Below are 22,572 nucleotides of genomic sequence, written 5' to 3'. Positions count from 1 at the left end.
GACAAAAAAATAGAGAAATGGTATGTATGTAAGAATTTGCATCACAATATAAGGAATCGCAAAAATTGCGATTCCTTACGTTGCGAGAACATGTTTTCTGCGAATACATTTGCGATTTCTACTTTTGCGGGTTCTTATGTTTGCGAAATTCGCAAACCAGAAATCGCAAAATAAGAAATCGCAATGAGATGTATGAAAAAATCGCAAATAGCGAATTTATCAAATTCGCAATTTTAGACATCGCAATTAACACCAAGTGCATGCAGGTGGTAAACAGGAGGAAAGTATAAAAAGTAACCTACAATGCAATGTAAACTTCCAAAATGGCAGGGCTATACCTGATAGCCAGGAGGCTGCGTATCCATGCCCTTGCACAGAGGAGACAGATACAGGAGCGAATATTCAGACTGCGCATCACGCTGTTCCAGCAGACTGAAGAGGACATCTATGATAAATACAGACTTCACCCACACACCATCTTGGACCTCATAGATGAGCTGAAACCTTTTTTGGAGCACTCAACAGGCAGGACACAATCAATTCCTACCCATGTGCAGGGATTGTGCTCACTGCACGTTCTGGCTTCTGGGTCTTTTCAAAGTGTACAGCCAAAAGTGTCATAGCAGAGGTTGGTGGGATGTCCCAGAGTGCTCTTTCGCGCTTTTTTCATGCCTTTTTGGATGCACTGCTGAACCGGCTTCAACATCACATCTACTTTCCAATACCCCAACAAGCATTGCAAGAAACAAAACTGGATTTCTACCAAATAGCACATTTTCCCCATGTGATTGGCTGCATTGATGGCACCCATATTGCCATCACACCACCGGCAGCTACAGAATACGTCTTCAGGAATAGGAAAATCTACCATTCCCTAAACATCCAGATTGTTTGTAAGGCCAAATACATAATCAATTATATTTTTGCCAAATACCCAGGCAGCACACATGACTCCTTCATTTTCCGACATAGTGGGATTCATTGACGTCTGAGTGCTGGACAGTTTGGAGAGGGATACCTGCTTGGTAAATACATCTCACACATCCATCCTTCCATACATTGTTAAATTGTCAGTGAAACATACCCTAACTGTTACTTTTCCCCCATGCAGGTGACAGTGCCTAAGCAGTGCGCAACTTCATATTGAAGCCATATTTAAATCCATCAAATGCAAGTGAGAGAAGATACAACAGGGCACACCGGTCAACGCGCAGCATCATTGAACGCACATTTGGCATTTTAAAAAGCTGTTTCCGGTGCATACACAAAAGTGGAGGGGCATTGCAGTACAGTCCTGAAACATGCTGTAAGATTGTAACAAGCTGCGCAATGGTACATAACATGGCAATGAGAAAAGGCACAGACATTGAAGTGAGTGACTCAGACACATCCGATGATGATTGCATACCTCCCCCTGGCAGGGCAACGGCAGGAGTAGGAGCAGTGGCTGGACATCAGAGACGGTCAGAGATAACACAAAATTACTTTTAGTTAAAAAAAGAAGTCTCACAAGTCATATCTGTGTTTAGCAGGTGTTGTGTTTAATCACACTTCACATACATTATTTGTATGATAACCTAAAACATGTTACAGCACAGTCATGGTACTGTTCCATAAAGTAAAATAAAAGACAAATATGTTATCAACATAGGGGAAACTAGTGCACTGTAAAAGTTCACTTTTCTACGGTGGCGGCTAGGTGCATGGCGATGTTTGGAATCCATACTCTCCATTACAGGTGTAGTAGCAGCACCATGTCTGCCACTTCTGCGCTGCGTGACTTGCAAAGTTGGAGTTGGATTGGTATTGCTCCTGCTAGAGGTATCTTCATTGCCAGCAGAAGCCATTAGGGTGCTGGCACCAGAGTTGGCAGTTTGCAATATTTCAACAGCACTAGTCACTTGATCCAGGCCTCTGGCAATATTTTGAGTGCATTGACTCATCTCACTCTGCATGCTGATGCTGCGCCTAGTAAAGTTTGAAGTTACAGTACAGAGGCGATTAATTGCCTTTGTGTAACTATGCATTTTACCCTGAGCACAATGAGCAGCCCTGTTTCTAGATGTCTCTGTGCGCTCCAGGGTCATGCATAATTTGTCAATTGCAGCTGCCATCGACTTCATGCCCTCACCCATATTTTGCTGATTGTTGTTCAGTTTTGTGAGCTGGCTGTCTATTGATTGACCGTGGTGCCTTATGTTGCAGGAGCTGCACATCAAGCATGTCCTGCTCCAGACCAGCAAATACTGTGGGTGTCTCAGGATGAACACTGCTACTCCTGGATCTATCAACACTGTATGCTCGTGTTCCTCCTGGGGCTTGAAGTTGGCCTTGGCTCTCACCAGGGACTACTGTGTTTTGGCCACTGTCTCTTGTATCCCCATGTTGCTCAATATCATCCTCCATAGGAGGCAGAGGGGGCCACGTGTCTGCTCTTCCTGCGCACAATTGGAATAGACACATTGTCATCACTAGTTTCCCCTTCTGCCCCAGATCCAACATGGACTGGTGATTCTTCTCCCTCTGCGAGGTCCCTTGGTGCCCTTGATTGTGCTGTTGATGTAGAGTGAGACATATGAGTTTGTGTTTTGTTCTGCAATTTGAAACAAATTAAGCTTTCTGTAATGTACTTCTATCAATCCTGACTGAGAAGTTGGCCTGGTATGTGATGCTCACTAGTTCTAGTGATCACCTTGTACCATGCCAAGCAACCCTTATGATGATTGGTTGTAAGTCAATCTTATAGACCGGCTATCCTAGTGGTAGCGTGGACAAAGCACTCTTAGGCTAAACTCTGAAAGGCATGTGAAGCAAGCTGTTTTACCCTACACAACCCCCTTGAATACCAAATGAAAGGACACTACACAGATATATATTGAAAATATATATATATTTATTAACTACAAATATCCCCTATACTCTTTATGAGCACAGAAGCACAAGCGTTAAAACAAAACACAGTTAAAATACACAAAAGTTGCACAATATGGATGAGGGCGGGTGGCCACTCAAACCATATATTAAGAAAGTGGTATAAGAGATACCAATCGAAAAGGAAATAGGCCTAGGGCCTTGGGAATCGCTGGAGCTGATTGGGACTAGCAGTGACTAAGTCAGGAAAGGCCCGCGGGACTCGGGTGCAGTGTTTAAAGTGCACACATTCACCAATGCATTGTCTATGGCGCGTAAAAGTTACAAAGTTAGTGTTTTAGGAATCTTCCGAGTGACCTAGAGGAGTGAAACTTTAGACACAGACACTAGAGGTGTGTACCAGTGTAGGAACACCAGCGTTGTTGAGTTACCTCACCCACAGGAAGCGGGTGCACAGGTGCGAAGTAGTGTCGGGTTTCGTCACGCAGGTCGGTGGTGCTTGGAGCTGAAGATGCTGCAGGCGGCTCGATGTAAAGAGTTCCGGTGGATCCAAGGGTGGATCTGAAGTGGTGAAGACCTGAAAGCAGAGGGGACAATGTTCAAAGTCACTAGCCAGTGACTACCGTGGAACCAGATTGGAACCAGGCGATGTCGGGTGCAAACAGGCGATGAGGTGTAGCTTCTCTCAGCAGCCACATGGACACGAAGAGGTCGAGGACGTCCAGGCGTCGGTCATAAGCTGTCCCATGAAGGCTCTAGCTGATGGCGGTGTCGGCAACTTGATCGGAGCAAACAGGCTTTGGCTAATGCAAGCCACGCAGGAATCGAAAAAGGCTTATCACTCGGACCAGCAAGGTCAGAGCGGGTGCTCCCTTTAACAGGAACGAGGGCAAATTTGAAGCAACCAGACCCGCAGTGTAGATTGTAGTTTTCATCACAAAGATGGCCGCTGACCACGTGGCAAGTGGCCGGGATGGCGCGTCGAGTGGCACGATGCAAAAGGGCCCCACGCAGATCGTGGAGATGCTGTGGGGCTGACCTTCGGTGCAAGGGCTGCTCGGTTGTGGGGGTTCTCAATCCCCAAAGCACAGCGTCGAGGGTGCCTCGGGTGCTGAGCAGTCAGCTTTTCAGGGGTCTTCCGAGATGTCCGGTCCCACGTCTCTCGGTGCCTCAACGGTCCCTTCTTTGCAAGGACTGTGGAACGGGCGGTGAGAAGTCTGGGAGTCTGGGTCTCGTCAAGCTCTGGGCTCGGGCTCCGGCGGGAGGCGGCGGGAAAGCAGACGTTGAGTTGCTGGTTGGTGCCTGTGTTCACAGGGTGGCCACTCCTAGGCCACAAGGGAGATGCTCTTCAGTCTTCTGTGCAGCAGAATGTCGAAGTCCAGTCGTCTTCTTAGTTTCAAGTTGATTCAGGATGATCTTAGGTGCTATGGCACCGCTCCCACTCATATTCCCAATCTGAGGGGTGGATCACCTGCTAGGTCCCTCCTCTGGGTGGGACCAGGATAGGGGGCGGTTACACCCCCTTTCCTTTGTCCAGCTCCTCGCCATGCCTGGATCTGGAAAGTCCCAGGACCGGTTTGGACTGGCTTATGCACGGGGACACCTTGTGTGCCCCGGGCATGTCTGATTCTATTCAGCCCTGTCTTACCCAATACACAAAATCCTGTCTGGGGTGGTGCTTGCACCTCCCAAGGTAGGAAACCCTTTGTCCAAGCCTCCCTCACTGGAAGGACTCCCAGCAGCAGGAGGTCAGACTTGTGTCTGTGGTGGCAGCATCCATTTTGTGATGCTGAGGCTCTGGTTAACTTTAACCGGGGTTAAGGCTATGTACGTGTCGTGTCCCTCTAGAAGGGTGGAATGCTATCCCCGTCGACAGAACTGTCGAGAGGATAGTATTCCAAATCGTATGACACCTTACTCGACATGTTTTGATAAAGCCAAACCAAAGTTAGCATATAACCGCGAGGATTATAATGCACTTAAGAGTATATGGTATAGCAATATACCGGAACAGCTAAGGGAGTTGTTCCCGACAGCTGCAGACAGGCTCAGCTCATGCTAGAGCACCATCTCACATGAAACCACGCACTCTGCCCCCAGGATTGCAGGGGCCTTCCATAGGAATGGCTTATAGGTTAACATGTGTCCAGTTAAGGTTAGATATAGGGATACTATATCTAAGCAAGAGGTGATTACACCAACTTACCCCAGCTGAGTGATCAGCCAGTTGTGTCAAAATATGGAGGCCAGGCCAGGGGTGGCACAATACATGCTGCAGCCCCTGGTAGGCCTTGGCTACACCTATGCCCTGGGTACCTATGGTACACTGTTACAGGGGCCTATAAGGGGAACCAGTTCCAATTGTGTATGCACCTAAGGTACATGGAGTCCATTTTAAGGAGAGAGCAATCAGCCTGGGGCCCTGAATAGCAGGATACCAGGCCAACTATGTCAAAAACCAGCTAAACACCAGGCAAAATGTTTGGGGGTAACCATAGTCAGATATCCACCTTCCTACACAGACACTCTCATTTTGACTATCAACAACACCACAATGTGGCCTGTGTTTCATTGCTACCACATAAGAAATATCCTTGGTAACACTACAACTCCCATCATGCATTTCTATATGTATGTTATGCAGTGTACCTGGAGTTCAAAATTCCATGCACAATGTACATGTATCTAAAATGTGTGCATGCATCACCTAGATAATTTTGACTTTCTCACATGCATCTTGAGCACTTGGAGTAGGGTCAGAGCTGTCAATATGGGAAACTCCACTGACACTCTCAGGCAGGAGAGTGGCCTCCACAAGTTCTTCATGTGGTGTAGGTTGCTCTGCTGTCGAAGTACCACCTCCAGTCTAGTGTGTCTCCTTTAACCTTTTAGCCACCCTTTCATTCGATCTCTGGCGCATATCATACCATCTTTTCCTCAATTCTTCGATGGTACGGGTGGTGACTCCAACAGCATTCTCCTTCTGTTGTATATCCAGCCAGATCTTCCTCTTTCTGGATTCAGGAACTTTGAAAGCTTTTTTTTCTAAAAAGCAGTTCATGGCTGCACACCATTTCCTCTATTAGAACTTCCTGCTCCCTTTCTGAAAACTTATGTTTTCTTTTCCTTTTTTCACAAGCCAGGCCCTTCTGTGTGCTCTGGGACTCCATTGCCGAGGTAGCAGTTCTGTTCAGCCTCCAAACACTCTCCTAACTGCCACTGGGTGTGGCTCAGGCAAGCAGGTGCAGGTGATCACTCCCTCTTCCTGGTTGTGATGTCATCAACCTGCTCCTGCTTTGCAGATTCCCGTTTTTTGTGATTTCTTAAATTGCGAATTTTGCAATTTAAGAAATCAAAAGGGATTTTTAGCGATTTTTAAGGAATCGCTAAAAAAATTTAAATTTTTACGTACATCCCGTTTTGCGAATCTGCAACTGCGAATCACAAAATTTCGCAATTACAGGTCCTCAAAACGGAATCTTGATACATTTGCCCCATGGTCACCCGAAGAAACGGCTTCAAGCAGGATTTACAGTTTGATACATATGGGATAATGGGGAGGCAATTTTTTCTTCAAAGACCATGTCCATTGAGACCATCTATATGGGCTCTGCCACCGTCTAGTGAAGCCAGTTACCAAGATTTTGTATGTTTGCCAACCCTCTGCCCCAGACAGCATCAACCGGCTTACACCCACAAACACGAACGCTGAACACCTGCTCACCCACTGGAAACCCCTCAACACGCTAGACACTATCTCAATGATGTACTCTGTGCAATCTGGAGCATCCACCGACCCCATCCTCCCACCATGTTTTCAACCTCGAAAGCAAGACAATCTGCAACAAACTCGGGAAGGTCCTGAATACATTCATCATTGTGGCCTTCTTCCCTGAGGAACGGAAACACGCTGAAGTGAGGTCCCTCCTGAAAAAAACATCCACAGACCCTACCAATCTGAAGAACTACTGGCCCATCTCACTACTCACCTACCCATCAAAAGTCCTTGAGAAAGAGATCAACCTGTAACTCACCCAACACCTAGAAGACCACAACCTTCTGGACCCCTCTCAATCTGGATTTCGAACCAACCATAGCACCGAGACAGCCCTGATCGCAGCTACCAACGATATCAGAGTCCTCCCGGACCGCGGGCAAACAGTAGCCCTTGTTCTCCTGGACCTTTCCACTGTGTTTGACACCATCTCTTACCACATCCTGATCAACAGAGTTCACCACATCTAGATTCAAGGAAAAACCCTCAAATGGATAGACTCGTACCTCACTGACAGAACCCAAAATGTCTGTCTCCCGCCTTTCGCCTCAGAGCCAAAGAGGCTCATCTGCAGGGTCCCCCAGTGTTCTTCCCTCAGTCTGACACTCTTCAATACCGCATGGCCCCCCTGGCCGACACCATCAGATCACAGGGATGCAACATCATCTCCTACACTAACGACACTGTTCATCCACTCTCTGTCTAAAGGACCCTCCACCACAAAAGCTAACTTTCACAGATGCACAATTAATATAGCGGACTGGATGAAGGACAGCTGTCTTAAATTCAACTCTGAGAAAACAGATATCCTCATCTTTGGGAACAACACATCACCGTGGATCGACTTGTGGTGGCTTGCATCCCATCAGACCACGACTGCAACCTCAGCATCATCTAGAATAACAAGCTATCCAGGAAGAAACAAGTCAAAACAGTCTCTTTCGCCTGTTTCCAAACTATTTGCATGCTCCGCAAGTTTTTCAGGTGGCTCCCAGTAAACATCAGAAGAACCGTCACATAGCCGGTGGTGAGGGGCTGTGTGACGGTTCTTCTGACTGTACTACGGAAACACGCTCTACGTAGGAATCACTGCACACCTCCTAAAGAGACTCCAAACAATACAGAACTCAGTGGCAACTCTATCTCCCCAGAAGGACCCACATCACACCCCACCTCAAGAAAGTACACTAGCTCTGGATCCATAAGAGAGGCCAGTTCAAGATGCTTACCCACACCTATAAAGACCTGGAAAACTAAGGACCAGCATACATCAACAACTGCTTAATCTTCCACCAACCATCCAGACACCTCCAGTCCACGTCCCTCTCCATCGCAGACACCCCAAAGGATCTGTTGAGCTAACAGCAGGAGACGTTCCTTCTCGCACCTGGCAGCCAAGGCTTGGAACAACCTCCCCTGCACCTCAGGTCCGCACCATCACTCCAACAATTCAGAAGGGATCTAAAGACCTAGTTGCTTGAATAAATAACCTCCTCACAGCTACTACAGCTACAGCACCTAAAGACCCTCCCTGGCAATTTGCCGCGCTCTACAGATGAATGATTGATTAAATCACCAAGATGTAGTTTGTTTGTGGTTGCCAAAAACAAACCCTTTATGCACATAATTGGTTACACTACCATTGTTTAGAATGTAGTGCTTTGGAAGTCATCTGATTTCTATCATGCCAGCCCACTGATGTCGAACACCTTGATGATACAGGCATTCTTAAAGTGACCTCCTGTGCAACTTGTCATCCAAAATCAAGAAAATACATGTGGTAATACAGCCTGCACAGCAAAGACTTGATTGACTGAAGGACAAGGAGTCAGATGAAATTGCGAGCATTTCTGCCGAAAGGAAACTACAAAGGATGCACTATCGTTTCCCCTGTTTTGTTCCAGAACTAGATATAGGATGCATAGTGTTGCAGCCACAAATGATTTCCCCACATTGATCTGAAGGAACAGATTTTGCAGAAAATATCTCCTCATCTGAAAAACGTATAAATAAAAACTGTGCTTGCTGGAGGCTTTGAGAATTCAGTTATCTACATAAGGACAAGCAAAGGCATCCATATATCAAAGGAAAGTGGATACAGGAGCCATGCATTTAGAATAAAGGGCTGGAACTGACTGCAGAGTAAATGGGATAGTTTTGTATTGGTGATGAGTCCTCTGCAACTTGAAATACAGAAGAGCTTGTGCAGATTGGAATATGAAAATATACAACCTACAGTTTAAGCCAAAAATCATGTTACCTTGATAAAGAGGAGAGAAAATGTAGTATTGCACCAACACCTTCATTATTTCCATAAATAAATATCTATATATTTTGAACCAGCCGGTCCCACATTTTATTTACAGTTGTTTGTAACTCCCTGTGGAGGGACTTATTTATTTATTTATCCATTTCTAAAGAGCCTGGTTACGCCGACGGCGTGTCCCTACGCTGAGGGGAATCGCTAATAAGAGACAGTCATAGAATCATCCCAGAATTGCATACAGACACAGTCCTGTCGTTATCATTCACTTTAAGATGCAGCGGAGAATAGCCATGTTTTAAAATTTTTCCTAAATGTTGTTTCTCATTGTTCCATTCTTAGGGTTTCCGGGAGCCTGTTCCAAGATTTTGCCGCAAGATATCTGAAGGACCGTGCCCCCATTCTTGTGCTCTATATTCTTGGAACCCTCACTAGCGCTCTTGCTTCCTAACGCAAATTGCGGCCTAGAATATATTGTGTTATTAAAGGGCGCAGGTATCGCGGACCTTTTTTTTCAAGAATTTTATGGCAGTAACACATTGACTTGAATAGGACTCTTTTCTCCACCGGCAACCAGTGTAAGTCTTCCAGGGTTTTCTTTGTAGAAGCTCTTCTGGGGAGACTCACTACCAACCGGGCTGCCGCATTTTGCACCCCCTGTAATTTGGCTAGCCCCCTTTTTGATGCTCCCAGATACAGTACCTTCCCTTAACAGCCAGCATAGTGTGGTGGTGCAATTTCATGATAACTAGCAGCTGATGAACAAGAGAATGCTTTCTTGAGGAATCCTTTTAGATGTCATAACAGATTTCATTCAGAACATGATCACTACAAGAACAAATCTGATTTTCACAAAGAGAACTGGAGAAGAGATAGTTTTCCCCTATGAATCTGTAGATGGTAAGAGACATGGAACCAGAATAATACATTTGGCGGTCGGACTGTCCTCCACTAGGGCAACAGAGTAAATGACTCCGTTTTTAATTTTCTTTGTAATGTTAGTCGGGATGGCGGACATTTTAGGCATTGACAACACTGCCAGTGTATTGTAACTTTGCTATACAGCTCCATCAAACATAACTGAGCTGCACGACAGTTACAATTTCTTTTTATTTTCAAAAAGAAAATCGCAAAGCGTGATCTTTTTTAAAAATAAAAAAGAACTATGCCCCCCTCACCAGGGAAGTTTCCTGCCTTGTCAAAGGGTGGAATTGAGCACTTTTGAGTGACCCTTACAGCCAGGTTTTTCCTGGCGGTGACTGGAATTGAAGATCTGTCTGCCCATCTAAATTAGGGGGTACTAAATGGGATGATGGACGGAGCGTTTGAGCAAATCAAACACTCACCCCCAGTCAACTGATCTGGGTTAAATCCATCATCATTCTTTAGCTCACTCCACCACCCCAGTTCAGACATGGCCATATGCGAATCAGTCTGACCCTGTGCCTCATGGGAACAGTCCAGCCCGAACTGCCAAGCCATGTCTTCCCTGGACCGGAAACAAGCATCCTGGGACCGGTTTCGGATTCATAATCCTCATCAGCCAACACAGACTTTTTACCCAATCTACACAATATCTAGTTCCCACTAGCTGTTTGTTATTTCCTTCAAAACAGGGAGATGGATGGAGATGTTTCATCACACTTGGCTGATGATTAATAGTGGCATACCGACTGAATCATTATTTAAGGAAACCTCTTTCTGCAAGAGACTAAAGTATGCTTGTTGTTGCTTTTGCCATAGAATGGTTTCTGGCACTACGAAAATTATTGCTACTGTTATAACTGATCTTAGAGTTGCTTTTTCGACTTGCCAATACAAAGATGCCATTTGCTTTTTCAATATCCTTAGAACTGAACTTCGGGGAATTCCTTTCTATTATGCGTTAAATGTGTGCTGTAATGTGCCTTTCTGTTTAATTCGACCTCTCCGCTCATGCCCTTCTCTCCTCTCAGCCCCCCCTCACTGTCACCTCATCACAGTTGTTTTCCCGATGTTTCCCGCCCCCGCTTCCGCCTCCCAGCTGCTCGTCCCTCCCCTCTCCCCTCTCCCCTACTTATGGCGACTGCTAAGGGGAGTGTGAGCTAGACCCTAGACCATAGGTCCTGAGGGCTACTCTCTTCCCCACAGCTCCGCGTTACTGTGCTGTGCCCGAGCCCCACGCTGGTAGGGTTCGATGCTGCTCTCTGCCATTTTGCTCTGTGCCCTGTTTTTAGCATTATATTTTCGAAATTCTTGCATTATATTGTTGTAATGTGTCCTTCTGTTTAACTCTAACCTCTCTGCTCATGACATCTCCCCTTTAAGCCCCGCACCTCACTGTCCCCTTGTCACTGTTTTTCCCGCCCCCGCCTCCCAGCTGCTCAACCCTCCCCTACTTATTGCAATCGCTGCGCGGTCACGCAGCGGACACGCCAAAGGCGCGCCTAGGGCAAGCCCGTCTGTGCCCCTCTGTGACCCAACTTCGGCCAGCGCCAGGAACCCTAGATCCCTGGGACCCCGCCGATACGACTCTGCCAAACTCCACACACTCAAACCCGGAAGACACACCGACTGCCAAAGATCGTCGCCTAAAGACACCCATGGACCATTCTCGTGTAGACGCAGCCGAAAATAATTCACCATCAACAAAAACACCACAACCGTTAAAGGCCCGCCTGACTCACGCGCCGCCGAAACCCTGACATGCATTCTCCTCAACGTGCGCTCCATGCACCGACACACCGTAAAAACCTGGGACCTGATCGACACCCTCTCGCCCGGCGTCGCATTCTTCAGGGAATCCTGTACCAACGCCACCTCCGGCCCGACATCGCAATTGCCATTCCCAACGGCTACAAGATCCAGAGATGGACCACCCCCACCGACCAGGAGGAGGTCTCGCCATTACACACAAGACCCCCCTCCGACTCTCTACATCCAGCACGAGTAACCCCCACTCCAACACAGAACACCTCCAATCCAGACCAGTTCCAGAACCACCCTACTTGGCACCCTCATCTACAGACCGCCGGGACCTCGCACCCAGTCCCCAACTTTAATCACAAAGCTCGCTACACCCCACGCCATCACCTCCATGGACTACATCCTACTCGGGGACTTGAACTTCCACCTCAACAACTGCAAAGACCCCGACTCCACCGCTCTCCTCGACAACCTTGCCAACCTCGGTCTGAAGCAACTGGTCAACACACCCACTCAAAAAGCTGGACACACCCTCAACCCCATCTTTGTGAGAGGAAAAAACTTCTGTTTCAGCCACACTACCCAGCCCCTATGGATGGACCACCACTGCATTCCAGGCCCCCGCGTCCGCCATGAAGAAACTTGAGCAAGGTAACAGAGGAACACTTCAAAACCACCCTCCTCCAAGAACCCCCCAGCGCCACGATCAACACCAACTCCGCAGCCAAAGAACTTCACCGCTGAATCTCCTCCTGCGCCGACAAGCTGGCACCTCTCCGCCACCCGCCAAAAAACGCCCTCTGAAGGCTGTCTGGTTCACCACCGAATTCCAAGAAGCCAGACACTCCTGCAGATGCTTAGAGAAAACCTGGCAAAACCAGAAAACCACAGAACAACTACAAGAGCACCCAGAGGGAATACCACCAGCGCATAAGAGACACCAAACGAAACTTCATAAGAAACAAAGAACAGACCAACTCGACCAACGCCAAGGAACTGTTCAACGTCATACAGCAGCTCGCGAACCCCCCAGCGAAGCCATGGAGGCCACTCCTTCCCAGGAACTCTGCGACAAGCTCAGCTCCTACTTCCATCTGAAGATCAAGACCCTCTAGGTCAACTTCAGCGAACAGATGCCGGACACCATCCCCCCTACTCCGACGATAAGCCATCCGTCAAGACCTGGAATCCTGCCACTGTAGAACACATCACCGCAACCATGAAGAAAACCCACTCAGGAGCCCCTACAGACACCTGCCCTCCACACATATTCCACAGGGCCGCCTCCGCCATCGCACCTGAACAAGGACAGACCATCTATGTCTCCTTCATGTCTGGCATCTTCCCCGACGACTGGAAGCGGGCGGAGGTAAAACCCCTCCTCACGAAGCCAACGGCCGACCCAACAGACCTGAAAAACTACTGGCCCATCTCTCTCCTCCTCTTTGCAGCCAAAGTCACTGAGAGACTCGTAAACGCCCAACTGATCGTCTTCATTGAACAGAATTCAGTCCTGGACGCCTCCCCGTCTGGATTCCACAGCAACCACAGCACAGAGACTGCCCTCCTCGCAGCCACCAACCACATCCACATGCTACTCGACCAGGGACACACTCCGGCCCTCATCCTGCTAGACCTCTCAGCAGCTTTCGTCACCTTCTCACATCGCACACTCACAGCCAGACTTCAGAACACAGGGATATAAGGAACCACCCTTGACTGCATCCAATCCTTTCTCTCCAGCCGAATCCAGAGGATCAGACTCCCTCTCTTCCTCTCCAAACTCACAGATATCAACTGCGGAATAGCCCAAGGATGATCGCTCAGCCCCACGCTCTTCAACATCTACATGGCCCCCGTCGCCGCCTTCGTCAGACAGCATGGGCTCAGCATTGTCCCACGCCGACGACACCCAGCTTATCCTCTCATTCACGAAGAATCCGAAGACAGCCGACTCTGTTTCCAGGCAGGAATGAAGAACGCCGCAGCTTGGATGAAAGACAGCTGCCTGAAGCTCAACTAAGAGAAGACTGAAGTCCTCATCCTCGGACCCTGCACCTACGCCTGGGACAACACCTGGTAGCCCTTCGACTTCGGCAACCCACCCACCCCTATAGAAAACGCACAAAACCTTTGCATCATCCACGACTCCACCCTCTCCATGAACCGCCAGATCAACGCCGTCGCCTCTATTAGTTTCCACTGCCTAGGCATCCTCCGCAAGACCTTCAAATGGATCCCCCCTAACTGCAGAAGGACCGTCACCCTCGCACTCATAACCAGCAGACTCGACTACGGCAAAGCACTATGCACCGGAATCAACAGAACCCTTCTACACAGACTCCAAACCATCCAGAATGCCACAGCCAGACTCATCCTCGGGACTCCACGCCATGAACCCATGACCCAACACCTACGAGACCACCACTGGCTCCCCGTGGAGAAGAGTGTCACCTTCAAACTACCCACGCCTGCAAATCCCTCAACAACATCAGGCCCAAATACCTCAACGAGAGAGTATCCTTCCACGTACCCAAGAGGAACCTCCGCTCCGCCGAACTTGCCCTGGCAGAGGTCCCACGCATCCGCAGAAACAGAACTGGGGAAGAGCTTTCTCATACATCACGGCCAACACCTGTAACGATCTTCCTGTGGGAAATTAATAGCTTTGTCATTTACAATGCCAATAGTTTTAACTTTCGCAAATTTGACACCTATAGCATTTGTAATGCAATATGTGTTGTATTTACGTGACCTACATGTATTGATATTACAAATAAAAATGGCTTTTAATTTTTTTAAGAATTAATACTTACATAAAAGTTATTGTAATGTAAGTATTTGCAATGCTAAAAGCTTAAACTTGCGTAAAGGCGAGAAGTATTGCATTGCAAATGCTTGTTCAATCCGTTATCAGGCGCTCCTCTCCTGTGACCTGGGTGTAGATTTCAATAAAGAGATGGCGATCTTGTCTCCTGTGTGGAATGTTATTTCAGTGGGGAATGGAGGACTCGTGCCCTTTGAGCTGGGCTGTGCTCTTACAGGGAGGGCTGGAGGACGTGCCTCCTGGGAGCTGACAAATGATCTTGGAGAGGGAGATGGTGAGGTTGTCTCTTGTGAGCTGTGTTGTGAGTCAAGAGAGGTATGGGGTCGTGGTAACAGTGTTGTAGCCTTAATACCCAGCCTCTAACGCTGCAGGACAAGGAACACAGAACCACGTTTGGCAATGCTAGACGTCCCCTTCTATGCTTCCGGAGTCTGTAGCGCTCTCTAACAGAGATGGGGAAGGAGGGATAGAAGACACTGAGATGAAGGCGACTGAGGGATATGTCTGAAGTGGATATGTGTGAAGCATTGCCTTTACAGTCAGGATATAAGTCCACATAACGGCCCACCCCCCTACTAAATATTACACGTCATCGGGGACTCAATACTCCAGTTATGGACTTTTTCATAAGTGTAAGGAACCCCATGCATTCAGAGTGGTATGGTCCGTGTCACCTTAATAGAACTCTTTGGTCTAAAGTCCCACATAGCAATGTTTTGTAGAAGGTAAAACTGAACTGGAAAGTTGTGATCTGGAGACCTTAGTCCATGCATCCCTTACCCTTCTCTGTGGGAGTGATGACCTCTGATTGGGCAGTTCATGACTGCAGAGACACACTGGTCTTGTGCCCTGGGAGAGGTCCAATAGTGACCATTAACGCCCTGTCTCTACGGCAAAAGGCGCTTATTGCCACAGACAAGGTCATGATGAGGCCACCTCTGACACACAAGCTCCTAAAAAACTTTGATCTCCGGATCTTACCTATAGTGACATATAGAGACACGCCCACTAACTTAAGGATCTGCAATGAGCGGTATGCACCTGTTACAACGCATTTTTTACAACGCACTACCACTACAACGCAGGCATTACAACGCATACCATTACAACGCATTGCGCTGGGGGGCGCTCTAGGATAAGAGGTAAGTTTAATTTACTATCCAGCACCTTCCCTAGGGTCCACGGGGACTGGAGTTAGAATAGTAAATTATACTTACCACTATCCAGCACCCCAAAGCGCTATGCGTTGTAATGGTATGCGTTGTGAATACCGCGTTGTAATGGTATGCGGAGTAAAAGTATGCGTTGTAACGTCATACATCCGCAATGAGCGCCACTTAATGACTCACAAACCAGTTAAAGTATTCCTTGAAGTCAATATTTAATACTGATGACATTTACTCAAGAAAATCAATAAGTTGGACTTAGTTACTTAATTAATGAGAAAACATTTTGGTTGAAGAGTCCACCACAGAATCAAATTTCTAATTAACAAAGTTTAGGGCCTATACTTAGATTGGATGCACAACCCCGTACTACCTCCAAATAAGGCTGTGAAGAATTGACCGACAGCCTATTGAATTTCTCACCTTTCAGAGACGGAGATATTGTGCCAACCAAAGCCAGAGACAATGGGGAGGCAAACCATTTGTTGCACAAGGACATGCGCTCTGGGATGCATTCTTTTATTTATGAGAGCACAGCTGAAGTACTTAAGTTTCAGAAGACTGCTAACAACTGAAATGTGCTGGCAACCTTCTAACTATCAAAAAGACTCTGAAACACTGCACTGACTAAAAACATAGAGGAAGACTTTAGCTATGTCCTACTTTACAAACTGTCCACATGTAATGTTACTCTACCCGTGTAAAATGCCCTACCCAACTAAACTCCCACATCTACCTGTGCCACTGCCCTCAATTACAGTCCGAACCATATGTATATATGAAATCATACTCTGTGCAAATGCTAATGCTGGCTGAATAGCAAACCGGACTGCACTAAACCACTGAAAATAATTTCAAGGGACCAAACAACATCAACTGCTTTTAGGCTGTAGTACTGCAAGGCACGTTGATATGGACAAAAGGCGTTCTTCTTCACAAAATATAAAACACCAAATAAGAAATAAATAATATTTGATGATTGTCTATAAGGGTGGAATAACGAAGGCCCTTGTTTTTTTTAACTATACGCACACAAGTACGTCTTCTAATACTTATTAGCTTTCACACCTTTTGATTATATGGTCTCACCCTTACCCCCAAAGGTTATTCTAGATCACACTTTAACTTTAAGCCCATAAGGAGCTCCGCAGCCTCTAAAGAAATAAACCTAAAACTGTGCTGCAGTCCATTCGGAGTCAGACACTGGGGCTTTATGAGCGGCACCAAGAATGCAACGATGAAAATGCACATCACAGCCAACGAAAACCGGTCATCATGTCTGCTCTAGGTTCTCCTCTGTGGACTATATCTTTAATATTGATTAAAAGGAGTGTAAGAACACAGGTGCAATATAAGGATGCGCTGTGTATGCAGGCGATAATTTATCAGACAGTCTTTCATAATGTCTCAGAGCCAGATGATTGAATCAAATGAGAAAATGTACATGCAAGGTAACAATAATTTAGCAGCGAATGTTACTCCAGCGGGCCCGTCTTTGGCATAGCTGTGTGCAATTGACAGGATGCGGTCTAACAGCCAGTGCTGCCGACTGTGGAGCGGGGGAACTAGGTTCGATCCTCGGCGTTGGATCAACATTCTGTGATCCGGGGCAAATCAATTCATCTCCCAAAGCCTACCAAAAATAACTGTGTCCTTGTGTAACTAACGTGAGTGGTGCTCCTGTAACGCGATCTGATACCTTCGGGTCAACTTCGCGCTATATAAATCTGAAGGCAAAAAAGAAACACTGCTCAGCGATCTCAAACAACCGACTATAAGGTGAAGAGCTCCGTCTTGTTAAAGCTGTCATGACGTTTTTAGTTTGCAATAGACTTTCCAACTCCCTGCACACTCACAAATGAACGTGCCCGTATTTTTGTGTGCAATTTTCACAACTTCCTTCGTACTGTTTGAAAATGCAGGTAAAAGAAAAACACCGGGGAAAGTTTGTGGACTTACCAGATGTCATGGAAGAGTATTTGAGAGGAGCAGCAAAAAATCACTGTTGCGGCCCGGAGGGTGGGGGGCTGGCAACCAGGAAGGGGGGGAAACCAGGAAGTCAGGCATCCTTGCCCATGACATGGGCGGGGCCTGTGACGCGGCCGGAAGAGGCTGGTGTGCTCGTTCTTGTGGGGCTCCCAGAGAGGAAGGGAGAGCCCTGCGGTAGCGGTTGTAGTTCTCAGAAGTCCTGGGTCCCAGGAGGGGCCCGGGTTAAGTGGAGAGGCGAGTTTTGTTCCTGCAGGGGCTCGCATATACTGAAGGAGCACCTACAGGGCGTCGCCTGCGAAGCCCGCGAGAATGCGGCCAAGAAGACACAGCAGCCCGGTGAGTGGGTCTGCATGCTTGTCCTGAGTGGTCCCGCATTTGCGGGCCACTCCACCCATGCATATTTTATTATTTTATGCACATTTTTATAAGCTGCCACTTTGAAGAAAAAAGCAAAACATGAAACTGACCATGTAGCGCGCGCCCGGCAATGCACGTCACACATGAATGAAACTGCAACAAATTCAAGGCTTCTCACTAACTTCCAGACGCGTTGACGCACGCGCGCACCGCGATGCACGTTACAAGCAGCCAAGGCGCCAAAGCGCGCCCACGAGGTCAAATCTCCGGCAGGAGAAGCGCGTGACAGTCTGCTGTCCACATTCCCCCAAAAGTGATAACATAAGTTGTCTCGCCTTTTGCTTTCGTCTAGGCTCGACCTAAAAAAGCATTTGATTTCAATGGTGCTGGGAAAAAGTGCATTGGAAACAATTTTCAGACAAGCAGGCACTCAAGGTACTTTCTTGCTGTCTCATCCACAACTCCTCGAACAACTCCAGTCTTCCTTCAAATCCCCATCAACATTCTGAAATTCGAATACACATATGACAATGACATGGGTAGGCACATGAACTACAAGGCATATGCCATACATCTTTCCCTTTTTAACAAATACAAATTGAGAACAGAACCATGTAATTGAAACTTGAGAACATAGTGCATTCCATAAAAGTTATATAAAACAACAATTTCAGAACTATAATTTATCTATCTAACCAAAATGAAAGTAAATAATTGGCAGAGAAAGGATTAAGAAAAAATATAAAACTTCAATCAAACATTTTCGTTTCTTACATAGTCATGTAAATCATTTGGTATATTGTGACATCTCTTTGAGCTATTGCCCTCCAATGTTTCAGCTTTCTTACATGAAGGTGCAAACTTCTTACAACTGTCTGAACTGCATTTTTTATCAGCCAATATGTCACCATCTTCATAGAACCCTTCTCCCTGAATAGAACTACTCTATTAAGATTTCACATTCTTCCATCCTCTGTTTTGATGGCATTTTTAAACAGCTACCTCACCTACCTGGATGCAGTATATTCTGAACCAAGTTGAGCTCCAGCTGGAGTTTGAATTTGTACCCAATCTCCCACCTTCACTTTAAATTCTCTGTCTAGCATCAAACTGACATTTTGGTTGTATCATCTTCTCTTGTTCTTTAGATCTCCAATCATCATCAACTGACACATTCACTCCAACTTTATTTCAATGGACCCAACCAGGAACTAATTTGGAATTGGGTGTTCTACCACTAAAAAGTTCAAAAGGAGACTTTCCAGTAGTTATGTGAGGTAAGAGATAAGAAACCAATCAATTCTGCAATTCTTAATTACAATCCAGACCACTGTTTTTTGCTAACTGATAACCTTCTTTTAATGTTCTATTGAACCTTTCTACCATTCAATTAGCTTTTGAATGGTACAAATCAAATTTCATGTTTTTAATACCATACAACCACACAAATTTGTCATATTCCTTGGAGCAGAAGAACAATAGTTACTTACCTGTAATCTGTGGTTCTCCAGTATTGGTGTCTTTCGTAGATTTACATGCCTGAATCATTCCCCGTCTTCGAAGTGGGAGTCCCATGGTACATAAAAAAGCAATAATATGCCATAAATATGTAGTAAATACCAATATAAACAAACCAGGAAGTAAAGTAGCAACAGCTACAGTAGAAAAAACTTCCACATCTATGACTATCCCAGTCATTTTGTATAGTCCAAACTACAGCCAATCAGGAGCTAGCACCCACCAGAATGTTCTCCCCAGAGGCTCAGGCTCTCAGATTTTCTCGCAAGGAGTGTTAGTAAACCTAAATAGCCTAAAAGCCTCTGAGGGGAGGTGGGCGGGTTGCATGTGAATCTATGAAAGACACCAATACTGGAGAACCACAGATTACAGGTAAGTAACTATTGTTCTTCTCCAGTATTAGGGGTGTCTTTCATAGATTCACATGCCTGAATCAGAGTAAATAGCAGTACAACATTCCTTTGCTCTTAGACGCCATCGTGTATTATTATGCATATGTCAATGGTACAATAATATATAAACATAACATAAGCGTCTAGAAAAGCATAGAGGAGGAGGGAAAAACAGAGGCTCACCTTATTTAAAAAGATTGTGCAACACTGCTCTTCCCACCGAAGTATCTGCATCGCTGCTGCTCTCCAGGCAGTAGTGCTTGCTGAAAGTATGCGTGCTTGACCATGTTGCCGCTCTGCATATATGATGTAGGGGCACTCCAGCAAAGAGGGCCGCTGATGACAAGACCGCTCTTGTAGAAAGCGCTCTAGGCAAGGATTGTAGTGGTTTTCCTGCTTGCTGATGACACAAACCAATTGCTGAAGACACCCAACGAGCTATAGTCTGTTTGGTTACTGCGTGTCCTTGTCGCATTCTGCAATATGCTACAAAAAGCTGATCTGTCTTACGCAATGTAGCCGTTCTCTGAAGGTAAAATTTGAGGCATCTCTTGATATCCAGAGAATGCAAAGATCTTTCTGCCATCGTTTGTGGATTAGGAAAAAATGTTTTTAAACACACCGGTTCGTTAAGGTGAAAGTCAGATGGGACTTTTGGTATGTATCTTGCATTTGTGCGAAGCACCACTGAATTAGAAGTAAACTGCATATAAGGGGCTTTGATGGTGAAAGCTTGAATGTCACTGACTCTTCTTGCTGACGTTAAAGCCAACAAAAGTGCCACCTTCCAAGAAAGGAATTTCAGATCCACCTTATGAATGGGCTCAAAAGGATGACACATGAGCTGAGAAAGTACCACATTCAAGTACCATGATGGAGGTGGACGCCGACCTAAAAAAGCATTTGCGTTCAATGGTGCTGGGAAAAAGTGCACTGGAAACAATTTTCAGACAAGCAGGCACTCAAGGTACTTTCTTGCTGTCTCATCCACAATTCCTCGAACAACTCCAGTCTTCCTTCAAATCCCCATCAACATTCTGAAATCCGAATACACATATGACAATGACATGGGTAGGCACATGAACTACAAGGCATATGCCATACATCATTCCCTTTTTAACAAATACAAATTGAGAACAGAACCATGTAATTGAAACTTGAGAACATAGTGCAGTCCATAAAAGTTATATAAAACAACAATTTCAGAACTATAATTTATCTATCTAACCAAAATGAAAGTAAATAATTTGCAGAGAAAGGATTAAGAAAAAATATAAAACTTCAATCGAACATTTTACTTTCTTACATAGTCATGTAAATCATTTGGTATATTGTGACATCTCTTTGAGCTATTGCCCTCAAATGTTTCAGCTTTCTTACATGAAGATGCACACTTCTTACTACTGTCTGAACTGCATTTTTTATCAGCCAATATGTCACCATCTTCATAGAACCCTGCTCCCTGAATAGAACTACTCTATTAAGATTTCACATTCTTCCATCCTCTGTTTTGATGGCATTTTTAAACAGCTCCCTCACCTACCTGGATGCAGTATATTCTGAACAAAGTTGAGCTCCAGCTGGAGTTTGAATTTGTACCCAATCTCCCACCCTCACTTTCAATTCTCTGTCTAGCATCAAACTGACATTTTGGTTGAATCATCTTCTCTTGTTCTTTAGATCTCCAATCATCATCAACTGACACATTCACTCCAACTTTATTTCAATGGACCCAACCAGGAACTAATTTGGAATTGGGTGTTCTACCACTAAAAAGTTCAAAAGGAGAATTTCCAGTAGTTATGTGAGGTAAGAGATAAGAAACCAATCAATTCTGCAAATCTTAATTACAATCCAGACCACTGTTTTTTGCTAACTGATAACCTTCTTTTAATGTTCTATTGAACCTTTCTACCATTCAATTAGCTTTTGAATGGTACAAATCAAACTGACATTTTGGTTGAATCATCTTCTCTTGTTCTTTAGATCTCCAATCATCATCAACTGACACATTCACTCCAACTTTATTTCAATGGACCCAACCAGGAACTAATTTGGAATTGGGTGTTCTACCACTAAAAAGTTCAAAAGGAGAATTTCCAGTAGTTATGTGAGGTAAGAGATAAGAAACCAATCAATTCTGCAAATCTTAATTACAATCCAGACCACTGTTTTTTGCTAACTGATAACCTTCTTTTAATGTTCTATTGAACCTTTCTACCATTCAATTAGCTTTTGAATGGTACAAATCAAATTTCCTGTTTTTAATACCATACAACCACACAAATGTGTCACATTCCTTGGAGCAGAAGAACAATAGTTACTTACCTGTAATCTGTGGTTCTCCAGTATTGGTGTCTTTCATAGATTCACATGCCTGAATCATTTCCCGTCTTCGAAGTGGGAGTCCCATGGTACATAAAAAAGCAATATTATGCCATAAATATGTGGTAAATACCAATATAAACAAACCAGGAAGTAAAGTAGCAACAGCTACAGTAGAAAAAACTTCCACATCTATGACTATCCCAGTCATTTTGTATAGTCCAAACTACTGCCAATCAGGCGCTAGCACCCACCAGAATGTTCTCCCCAGAGGCTCAGGCTCTCAGATTTTCTCGCAAGGAGTGTTAGTAAACCAAAATAGCCTAAAAGCCTCTGAGGGGAGGTGGGCGGGTTGCATGTGAATCTATGAAAGACACCAATACTGGAGAACCACAGATTACAGG

Source organism: Lissotriton vulgaris, chromosome 5 (genome assembly GCF_964263255.1).
Source record: "Lissotriton vulgaris chromosome 5, aLisVul1.2, whole genome shotgun sequence".
NCBI classification, from domain to species: domain Eukaryota; kingdom Metazoa; phylum Chordata; class Amphibia; order Caudata; family Salamandridae; genus Lissotriton; species Lissotriton vulgaris.
Note: the sequence above shows the minus strand (reverse complement) of the source record.